Source organism: Alternaria viburni, assembly GCF_023758015.1.
Source record: "Alternaria viburni strain BMP 2772 chromosome Unknown scaffold_58, whole genome shotgun sequence".
Lineage (NCBI taxonomy): Eukaryota > Fungi > Ascomycota > Dothideomycetes > Pleosporales > Pleosporaceae > Alternaria > Alternaria viburni.
Window position 1 is genome coordinate 1 of NW_026055827.1, and position 12,538 is coordinate 12,538.

General features: G+C 29.6%; 1 non-coding gene across 1 annotated transcript; it reads left to right on the forward strand.

Annotated features, from left to right (window-relative positions):
- Positions 1 to 38: 38 nt before the first annotated feature.
- Positions 39 to 109, forward strand: J4E79_011821. Its single transcript has one exon. It is a non-coding gene; the product is annotated as a tRNA-Asn (tRNA).
- Positions 110 to 12,538: the final 12,429 nt, after the last annotated feature.

The window sequence follows — 12,538 nt, forward strand, 5'->3', positions numbered from 1 at the left end:
GCGGGGGGGACTAGATATCTTTATAACATTCTTTAATAGCCTTTATAGCTCAATGGTAGAGCGGAATACTGTTAATATTCTGATAAATGTTCGATTCATTTTAAAGGCTTCTCATTTGCCTTTACAAAATTTTTCAGAATAATGTTAGGAAAATTGTTACTCCCTAGAGGATGTAAAAGGGGAGTTCGAATCTCTCTATTCTGATATGTTACTAAATTCATTAATATTATTACTTTTATCTAATGCTATTACATCAAGACGAGACAAATCTATCTTGTACTCTAGAGTAACGATTACTATCTTACTTATTTCAGCTTTTATAGCTTATGATAATTTATCTCTTTTATTTTTAGCAAAAGGTATTGGAATCTTCGGTGGGTTATTCCATACTACAGCTACTACGAATTTTTTCCACCTGTTTATCTTTTTAATAACTAGCGTTATCTTATTGTTAACTTCATTTTACCCTAGAAAAGTTTGATTGAAAGAATATAGCAGCCCGACTAGACTTTTATTTACAAAACTAGTTTACTACGGAACCTTACTTTTAAATAAAATGGGAGAGCAGTTTAAAATAATAGAATACTCCTTAATTATCTTATTTATTGTTACAGGTAGTGTTTTTCTAATTTCTACTAGTGATTTAGTATCCATATTCCTATCCATAGAATTACAAAGTTATGGACTGTATTTATTATCAACTATCTATAGAGATTCAGAACCCGCTACTTCAGGTGGTCTTATGTATTTTTTACTAGGGGGATTGTCATCCTGTTTTATACTATTAGGTACAGCGTTACTTTATGCAAATTCTGGTACCACAAACTTAGACAGCTTATATATTATAACTAGCATATCTAATGTAAGTAAAGACAACCTTACTGGGCTACTATATTGATATAAATCTTACTATATACACATAAGTTTACTATTTATAGCTGTAGGATTCTTATTTAAAGTTTCCGCTGCACCATTCCATTTTTGAAGTCCTGAAGGATGATGTGGGAAATCATCCATAACACCGTCATCGTGTTTACGGGACAAACTACCAAATTCCGGGAACACCCTAGAAATCCAAGTACCAAGCTATAGTTTAAAATCTATAAGTGGCTGAACTAATCACTCAGAGATGGTAAAAAGCTTGGAAGCTTCTGAAAAGAATACGGGTTATCGCGGATCTAAATCAGTCACTGTTTTATCTCTAAATCCTTTGCTAATTTTTGCACATTATAATTTTATCTCCTTCATTTTCTCCTTCCCTGTGCTGCACTCTAAAGTATCACTTTTCTCTTCTACTTCGGCTTTATTAGTACATGTGAAACATTCCAGAACGGCTTTACTAACTTTTTTTTTTATATATTATAATATATAAAAAAAAAAGTAAGTGGAAAACAAAACCTTTATAAGAGTAGTACTACGAAACCACACATAAACGGGTGATTTCGTGGTTATTCTACTAATTCTTCATCTATTGCACCGTCTTTTCAGCCAGTAACTATATATAGAAATGCTGATATAGATAAGGTCTTAGTACTAAAAGAAAATAAAGGTAAATCCGGGGTATATAGCTGAACAAATTTAATTAACGGAAAAAGATATGTAGGTAGTAGTATTAATCTAGAGATAAGATTGAAAGGTTACTATAACATTTATTTCTTAGAATCAGGAATAAAAAAGAGGAAAAGTTTGATCTACAGTGCTTTGCTGAAGTATGGTTATTCTAATTTTACTTTAGAAATCCTGGAATATTGTGATTCATCCGAAACTATACAAAGAGATCAATATTATCTGGATTTATTAAAACCAGAATATAATATTTTATTAACAGCTGGTTCTCGATTAGGTTCCAAACATTCTGAAGAAGCAAAAGCCAAAATATCTGCTGCGGCTGTAGGTAACACAAACAGTACAGGAGGTAAAGGACGTAAACGAGCAGAAGGAGCAGGAAGTCCTAGTGTACCGGTAGAAGTACTTGATAAGGAAACTGGAATAAAAACAACATATCCTTCAATGAGTGAAGTAGGGGAAGCCTTAGGTGTACCTACAGGAAGTATTAGAATGTATTTTTCTATCCTTTGGGGATGGTCCCCTTCAGGGGTCCAGACCTAAAGGTCAGTCCCCTTCGGGGACTAGAAATACCCAGACGCCATATAAAGGAAGATATTTATTGCAAAAATTAAAAAAGGTTTAAATAGTGACTGTAAAAGAGCAACGAGTATACGGTAGTTGATATGATTTATCATATTTAAGATGTATTCTATCAGGTTTCAAGAGAAACCGTTCAGTAAAAATCCCTTCTAACCAATTTATGCCAAGACGATTTTATACAATTAGTAATAATATTAACCCTAAGACATATTCTCTTATTACCCTACCTTTATTTGTGACAGGCTTTACAGATGCAGAAGGATGTTTCACCATTATTGCACGTAAATCACCTATCCTTTGGGGATGGTCCCCTTCAGGGGCCAGACCTAAAGGTCAGTCCCCCTCTGGGACTAGAAGCAGCACTGGTTGAAAAATCGAAGCCAGTTTTATTATAAACCTTCATAAAAAAGATGTTAAACTCTTAAAAGCTATTCAAGATTTCTTTGGAGGTATAGGACGAATAAGTAAAGAGAGAAATGGTTGTCGTGATTTTACAGTTAGTTCTTTAGATCAAATTGTCACAAAAATTATCCCTCATTTCGATAAATACCCCTTAATCACTCAAAAGCTTGCGGATTATATTTTATTTAGAGAAGTTATTATGATAATGAAAAAAGGTGAACATTTAACATCTTCAGGTTTAAAAGCCATTATTAACATAAGAGCTTCTATTAACAGAGGTTTGACTCCCGCTAACTTTTTTTTTAATATATTATAATATATTAAAAAAAAAGTAAGAAAGAAGCTTTTCCTAGTTATTCTCCTGTCCATAGACCTTTAATTGATGCACAAACGTTGCTTCCTATTAATCCTTATTGAATAGCAGGTTTTGCTTCCGGTGATGGTTCTTTTATGGTTAAACTGAGAGTTAGTGATGCTTACTGTGCAGGAGGTCGTGTTGATTTGGCCTTTGTTTTAACTCAACATTCTCGTGATCTGTCTCTTATTAAGTGTTTAGCTTATTACTTTTCATGCGGACAGTTTTATACTTATAAGGATTATGCGGAATTTAAATGTAGTAATTTAAAGGAGATCTATGAAACAATCTTACCCTTTTTCCTTAAATACCCTATTCTGGGTGTGAAATCTAAAGATTTCGAAGATTGAGTTAAGGTTGCGGAGATTATTAGTTCGAAAGCTCATCTTACTAAGGAAGGGTTGGAGCAAATTAGAGCGATTAAGAATGGAATGAATAGAAATAGAGAGAATGTTAAATAGTTTTTATATCATAATTGTCTTATCATGTTATATATTATATTTGTATAAAATTATTAAGGTTATTTGTAAGATAAATTTTACTTCCGAGGACGTTTATGATGCTATTCCTACTGTTGTTACAACTTTTGTAGCTATAATAGCAAAAATTTCTATTTTTATTTTCTTATTAGAATTAGTTCACTATACAAGTAAACCAATACTAGATCTAGATTTTTCTTGAACAAATAGCTTATTACTTAGCTCTCTTTTATCTTTAGTTGTGGGAACTGTAGTGGGTTTAACACAGTCTAGAATAAAAAGACTTTTTGCGTTTAGTACAATATCACACGTAGGGTTTATATTATTAGGATTAAGTATACACACTGTAGAATCAACACAAGCCTTTATATTCTATTTAATTCAATACTCTATCTCAAATTTAAATGCTTTTATATTACTATTAACTATTGGTTACTCTCTTTATTGTTATGTAGATAATACAAATTCTACCAAAAATATTGGAAAAGAACAGGATAGTAATGAAAAACAACAGGATAGTAATGAAAACAATGGTAATTTAACCGATGTTAATAATTCTCCTATTCAACTTATTGATCAGTTGAAAGGATATTACTACATAAATCCTGTTATAGCCTTAAGTTTAGGGTTAACTTTATTCTCTTTTGCGGGAATACCACCTTTAATAGGGTTCTTTGGTAAACAGATGATTTTAAGTGCAGCAATTGATAACGGGTATATTTTTATGAGCTTAGTTGCTATATTAACAAGCGTTATAAGTGCTGTATATTATTTAGCTATAATAAAACAAATCTTTTTTGATAAACCAGATTACCTAGTAAACGATGAACTAATAGATTTTAATGCAGATGGTTTAATAACGGATAAAAATACTATCGTTCAAAAAGTGAACGTAAATATAAACAATATTGTTATATCAACCTCATTAAGTTTATCTATTTCAGTTATTACATTAGTAATAACATTATTTATTTTTATACCTGAAGAATTATTAAGTTTAGCTAATATATTAGCATTAATCATTTTTAATTTATAAATGACAAGTACAACTTTTTTCATTATTTTTATACCTATATTAGCTATTATATTATTAGCGGTTAATTTAATCTTAGCACCCCACAATCCTGGAATTTGATATAGGAAATCAAATATTAGGGATAAACTGCCCAACTCCGGGAAACCCCTAAAGCTTCTGATACCAAGCTATAGTTGAAAGGCTATAAGTGGATGAAATAATTACTCATGTATGGTAATAATTCAGAAGATATCTGAAAAGATAATGGGTGATCGCGGATCTAAATCAGAGTTTAAATTAGTAGATAAGAGAAATCTTATGTTAAACTCTGTAAAAGAGCAACGAGTAAACGGTAGTTCATGAGGTAATATCTTACCTCATGTAAGATGTACTCTAGCGGGTTTCGAAAGAAACTATCAAGTCAAAATCCTTTCTAACCTTATAAATTACACTACTTTTTTCTCACAACACAAAACAGACAGGGTAAACACCTTTCAGCTGCGAAATTATACTAACCACCCATCTACATTAAACTTAAACCCTTTATATATTTCTGGGTTTACAGACGGTGAAGGTTGTTTTATGATATCTATAATAAAAGATAAAAAATATACATTAGGTTGACGTATATCTTGTAGATTCGTTATAAGTTTAAACAAAAAAGACTTAAAAATACTAAAGGGCTTTAAGGACTTTTTTGGTGCAGGTACTATTTCGTTTACGGGGGAAAACGCTGTCCAATATCGTGTTGAATCTTTAAAAGGTTTAGCTATTATAATTAATCATTTCGATAAATACCCCTTAATAACTAAAAAACAAGCGGATTATACATTATTTAAATCAGCTTATTATTTAATTAAAAATAAAAGTCATCTGACAAATAAAGGAATCTTAGAACTTGTAGCTTTAAAAGCTGTATTAAATAGAGGTTTAAGCAAAGACTTAGGTGTAGCTTTTCCTGATATACTTCCCGCTTTAAGACCTGAAGTATTATTATCTAAAGTTGTAGATCCTTACTGATTAGTAGGGTTTACGGATGCAGAAGGTTGTTTCAGCGTTGTGATATTTAAATCTTTAACATCTAAATTAGGAGAGGCTATTAAATTAAGCTTTATTTTAACTCAGAGTAGTAGAGATAAAGATTTAATGAATAGCCTAATTGAATATTTAGGGTCTGGGTTTATAACTTCAGTTAATAGAGGAACAATTGATTTTAAGATTACCAAATTTTCTAGTATAAGAGATATTATTATCCCATTATTTGAAAAATATCCTTTACAAAGTAGTAAAAATACAAAATTTTTATATTTTAGTGAGGTGGTAAAATTAGTGGATAATAAAGCTCATTTAACTGAAAAAGGGTTAAATCGAATTCGTATTATTAAAAATAAAATAAATACAGATTAATAAACAATAGCGTGATAAAATTTAGTTGTAAATATATAAGCATGATAAATTTGACTAAGCGTACCAAGAAAAAGATAGTGTTTTCGAATGTGGTTTCCACTCGTTCTTAGGTCAAAATAGGACACAATTTAGTGTTTCTTTTTTTATCTTTGGACTTCTTTTTCTTCTATTTGATTTAGAAATCTTACTAGTATACCCTTACAGTGTAAGTAGTTATACGAATGATATTTATGGTTTAGTTATTATGATGGTATTTTTTGTACTATTGACCTTAGGATTTATATTTGAATTAGGTAAAAATGCATTAACTATTGATAGTAGACAAACTTCTTCATATAATAATGCAGATACTACTACACCAGTTTCCTTTATTGCTAAATCTTATAGCACTCTTAAGGGTAGTTCTTTTTTATCTATTCCGGTAGCTATTATAAATATGGAACCGATAAATATGGAAGCCATTATACAGCTTACTGCTAGTTTATTTGATAAATGTTATCCTTTAGTTCTAGCTTTAGCTGCTATAGCTATTTCAATTTTAGCCTTAGAATTAGGTATTTATCTGGCTGAACCTGCTAAGGATGGGAAAGAAAAAACTGGAAATAAGGTGGGCGAGGGCGTAAAAAACCCACCAAAAGGTAAAAAAAGTGACAACAAAAAACCTGGTTGTGTTCATCCTAGTGGATGGTGTCAATGCAACTCCTGTGGTTGCGAAGAAACAAGACATATACCACGTATGTTAAGTGATATTAGCCCGGACAGATGTTGTGGTTGTGGTGTCCGTGGCCCTGTTAACCATTGCCTTATGTGCGAATGTAAGTTTCACTATCGTTGTCATAAAAGCATGAGGGGGGACTATAATCCCTAAGCGATTATTCTAAATTAATTGCATAATTACAGTTAACTTGTTATGAAAAAGGTAAAATTTGTTATTTATAGTAAACTTTTATCTATTATAGTATAACAAATCCTAGTTTGAATTTACTGGTATATTGCAGTCTACATTTTATACAGAAATTAGCGGGGGGGGAGAAGAGTAAAATAAACTTTTGCTTAAAGCCCCCTAAAAATATTAGTTAATACACCCTTTATTATAAAATATATAATCTATGATGCACATTAAATAGATAATTACCATGATTTAATTAAAATAGACTTTATATTATACTTTTTAACTAAATGTAATTTTAAGATCATCATCCTAAATTTAAAATGTTATATTTTCCAACAATTATGTCTGTTCTTGAAGTATTGGCTGTTACTGTACATGTTTATCCATATAATGACGTTTACCTAGATACTCTTTTTATAATAGGAATATCTATGATAATTCTTAGCTTAGTAGGTAGTAATAAAAATAAGTCTATAAAGGAAAAATTAATATTTTTTGTTGAAAATTTTTATGTTATTTGACCGTTTATGTTATATATGTTTATCTTTATCTTTATTCTTAATATTTTCTTAATCTTATGCGGCTTAGGTGTAAGCATTTCTACTCTAAATCTTACATCATTCTTTTACACTTTATTCTGTAAAGTTGTTTTAATAAGAATAGTTGTTACCTTAGTTATATCTGCTTATACTAAACAATTTAGTTTAAATTCTTTTTCTTTAAGTGTATCCAGTGTTATATTTATCTTTATACTAGCTGGGATAAACTTTTATTATATTATTCCTTTGGTTAAATTTATTATAGGACTAGGTTTAACTAATGCAACAAATATGTTTAACAGAATAAGTTTATTTATTGAAAATACAGGTGGTAAAAATTCTAATTCAGAAAGTTTAGCTAAAGGTTTAAATAAAATTTTAACTAAATTACCTTTACTTGGTAGATATTTAAAATCAACAGTTAAAGGTTTAAATGTGGATAATTCTAAAAATAGATCTTCTCCTTTTAGAATAAATCCTAAATACCTAATTAGGAATATTATGCCTGTATATCCTTTAATTAAATTAAGTAGGTTTACTACAATATTCATACCTCAAATTGTAAGTGGGGAGTGGAAAGCTTCTTTTGAATATAAAGGTACTTTAACGGAATTAGCCATAATATTTAACAGTAATAGAGTTTATCTTACAGATGTTATCTCTAAATTCATTTGTAAACATTCTAATCTTCAATGTAAAGTTAAAATTCTATGCAACAACTCAATAGTTAACCTAAATGCTAATTTTAATAAAGGTATACTTCAAGAATTTAACCTCTCTAAAGTTTATTTAGAACCTGTTGAACAATGGAATAAGAATTTTTCTAGTGAAAACTCTTTAAATAATAAAACATTTTTCTCTAAAGGGTGTCATAATGATTTAAATCGTTATGACAGATTTGGTTTTTTATTTGATTATAATCCATTAGGCTTTTTATATAATTATAATCAAATGCCTCCTTTTGATGATAATGATTTAGTAGTTTTTGCTCACAATTATTCAACTACTCCTTCTGAAGTCAATAAAGAGGAGCTACCTTCTTCTGACTTAGATATTTTACCCGAAGAACCTACTGATTTAGTTGATTCTAATACAAACGATAATGAGAGTAGTTCTATAAGTGAAAAATCCTCCCAATTTTGGTCTAACAATCCCTCTAGCTCTGGTAAAAATACTATAGACACTTTTGAAAAAATTAACAATAAAAAAAGAGAAACAGGGGCCTTTTTTACAGAAAAAGAGTTTGAAGACTATATAACGCCTTATTTTAAGTCTTGCAGGAGTATTAAGGATCTTAATATAATTACCGAGGATTTCTTATTGGATCTAAAAAGTAATATTAATAGATTCCTACGTGAAGTTAGAGAGGACATCGCTAGAACCCTTAGCACTTATGATGAATCAGTTATGGAAACAAATGAAACAATACGGTTAAATTATCAGAAAATAACGGATCAGCAAACTGATCCAGAGCAGCTTGCTGCTTTGACAAATCACAACACTTTTTTATTAAATTATTTAACGGGCGTTACTAATATAAGAGATCAATTAATGGATTATTTAAATAATTATTTAAATAGCTGGGATATCGATGAGGGTGATAATTATCGCAGTAGAAGTTCTTTAGTTCATTCTTTATATGATACCCATACTCATAGAATCATAGATCTTCACAACGGTTTTGATTGGTATGCTTCAGAACCTGAGGGTTCTGAACCGGAGGGTTCTGAACCGGAGGGTTCTGAACCGGAGGGTTCTGAACCGGAGGGTTCAGAAACTGATGATTATAACTTAAATGAAGAGGAAGATACTAAAAATACTTCTGATAAAGGTAAACATAGATGTACTGAAAATGTTTCTGATAAGGGTAAAGGTAAATCTAAAATGACGGAATGTATTGATAGCCCGTCTGATTCAGATCCTCAAGACGAAATGGATAGAGGTGTGTAAGAATCTAGACGAGGATATAGAGATCATTATTCCAATAAAAATGGTGAGTCTAGTAAAAGATCTAAATAAAAAAAATATTTAGGTTAACTTGTTATGCTAATTATATCGTATAGCAAATCCCATTTGCAAAAATGGAATTGCACTCTAAATTTTAGAGAGCAACGGGGAGAAGAGTAACTTTTGCTTAAAGCCCCATTAATACAAAAAAACATGTAAACTTACTACACATTATTTTAAAATATATAATCTATGCGGTTTAAATAGATAATTAACATGATATATTAAAATATACTTTATATTATACTTTTTAACTAAATGTAATTTTAAGATCATCATTCTAAATTTAAAATGTTATATTTTCCAACCATTATATCTGTTCTTGAAGTATTGGCTGTTACTGTACCTGTTTTATTAACAGTAGCGTTTGTAACTATAGCTGAGAGAAAAACAATGGCTAGCATGCAAAGAAGACTTGGACCAAATTCAGTGGGTTGTACTAATTTTAATCTTACCTTTAAAAGATTTTATCATTCTTCTTGTGATGATTTAAGAGAATTATACCGTAATAGAAAAGCTCCTGTTATTGAATTTTCGGATCATGTACTTTTTACTTGTACTGATTTGCTTAATTCATCTTTAGTAAATTCTTTTTTTAAACCTTTAAAAGGTAAAGGAGGTATTTATATGTTTAGATATAAAAAAGATACTAGCATTTTTTATATAGGGAGAGCTAAAGATTTTAACAAAAGATTTAAAGATCATTTGAATTCTGATTTAAAGGATAGATTTCATAAATTTGCTAATTCAACTGGTTGAGATAATTTTGAATTCTCTATTATTGAGTTATGTGATCTTAATATCCAAGAAGATAGAGAAAATTTTTACTTGCAAAAATACTTACCTTTATTAAATACTGTCTTTAAAAGTAATTTTGGTCAAATACAATCTTATGATTCTTTATATGAGATTTTAAGACTTAGAAAATTAAAATTAAATTTAGATAAAAAATATAAAGGTATTAATCTTTATCTCTATGAATATTTCAATGGGCAAGTTAGTGCTAATTATCAAACATTTAGCTCTATAAGTGAGCTATCTAAAAAATTAAGTATAGCTAGGGAAACTATTAGTGTGTATTTAGATACATATGTGCCCTATACAAATTTTGTATTTTTAACTAATAAAATAGAATCTTTTGATTTAGTAGGTAAATTAATTAATGAGGCTATGCATGGATTAAATTTAAATCATAATATACCTAAAAACATCTGAATGTATTTTATAGAATCTAATGGTACTGTAGTTAAAACTGAATTAGAATCTAAAAGTGCAGTAGCTAGATTATTAAATGTGCAACATTTAGTTATTACTAATCATCTAGATAAATGAATAAAAGGAGGTATTAATGGTTATTATTTATTTACTCATGAATTAAGTAGTCTAGAATTAGAAAAACTAATTGAATTATCATCATTAAGAAAAACTAGGAATTGTACAGTATGAGCTTATCATGGTATAACTTTAGAATTAATTACAAATTCATTCAGTAGTATTCAAAAAGCAGCTGAATATTTTAATGTAGAATACAGATCTGTATTAAACCACTTAGATACTGAAATAGCTACTAAAAAAGGTGATTATTTAGTGTACTTTTTTAGTAATGAGTTGACTTATTTAAAGAAAAAAGAATTACTAAATAACTTAAAAATTGCAAAAAATGAGACTACTCCCATTTGAGTATATAAAAAAAAGGATGGTGAATTAATTTTAAACTCTAATAAACCTAGTTTTAGTTCAAAACATTTAGCAGCTAAAGAACTAAAAATAAGTACTAAAACAATTAGTAAATTCTTGGACATTCATAAAGATTATAAAGGATTGTATTTTTATCGTATTAAAGTGTAAGGTTTTAGGTAAAGTGTAAGAAACTTTATTAAGCCCTAAGTGAAAGAAAACCTTTTGCTATAAATCATCAAATTGACGGGAAAGCCCTAAAGCTATTTCAACCAAGCAAGTATGGTAACATCATTGTGGCACAGGTAATGACTCGTGGTATGGTAAAATCGAAATGGATGCACGAAAGGAAATGGGTAATCCGCAGCCAAGCAGCATAATTATTATGGTGTGCAGTTCATCGACTAAACGGTGGTTGGTGTTATTATTATTAATAATGCTTAAGATATAGTCAGACCCTACTTGAAAAAGTACAGAATATGTATTTTTTATATATTCGTTAAATGGATAGTTCACTATTTAGGGAGAAAGTCCCCAAGCTTTGCCTGTTTTATGCATATAAATGGCTAAATGGGGATATTCGTGATATGGTCTACTTCAAGCATTTGCCGATGCTCTTAAACTTTTATTAAAAGAGTATGTTTCTCCTACACAAGCCAATATAGTATTATTTTTCCTTGGTCCGATTATAACTTTAATCTTTTCATTATTAGGATACGCCGTAATTCCTTATGGTCCTGGTTTAGTACTACTAGATTATAATCTGGGTATATTATATATGTTAGCTATGTCTTCATTAGCTACATATGGAATTCTGCTGGCTGGATTAGTAATTAGTCCCACACTCCCGTGAGGGAGTTGTTGAAAATCGGGTGAATTTCGAGAAAGACTTACTTTAAGTCAACTCGAAGCGAAACATGTATTTATTTTCTTAGCACGCCTTAGGGTTATATTTTTCCACCTTGGGGTGGGAAAATGGTGCATAAGAGTGTACTACTGTCTAAAGTCCTTAGTGTACTTTATAACAAAGTCCTCTTATTTTAAACATGAACGTTCAACGACTAGTAGATGAGTATATAAGAAATACAATAATTCTACCACGAGCGCCCGAAGTCTTGTTTTATTTTTTATTTTATTATCAAAACTTTTATTTTCAAATAAAACCTTACAATTGTTTATGGCCTGACTTTGTTTTTTACTTTTTTTATATATAGCGGAAATTAGTCCTGATTGTGATTATATTTATAGCAGTAGTGTTTTCATGTCTTTTCCAATACGAACTAAATTAGATATAAGAAAATATTATACTACCATTGTTACTGAGAATGACAATATCGAAGATTTACAAGCTTTACACTCAATATACATAAGAGAACTATACAAAGATAGGGAGGCTCCAGTAATACCTTTTGATCGTGATTTAATTTTAGCAACTTGTCATCATTGTTTAGACAAGAATAAAAAATCTGAGTTTTTAAAAGAGTGAGGACATAAAGGCTGTATTTACATCATAGAATATAAGTACAACCCTTTTATTTATTACATAGGTAGAACAACTATGTTTAAAAGAAGATTTAGTAATCATCTTTTAGCTGATTCTAATAGCAAACTACATGT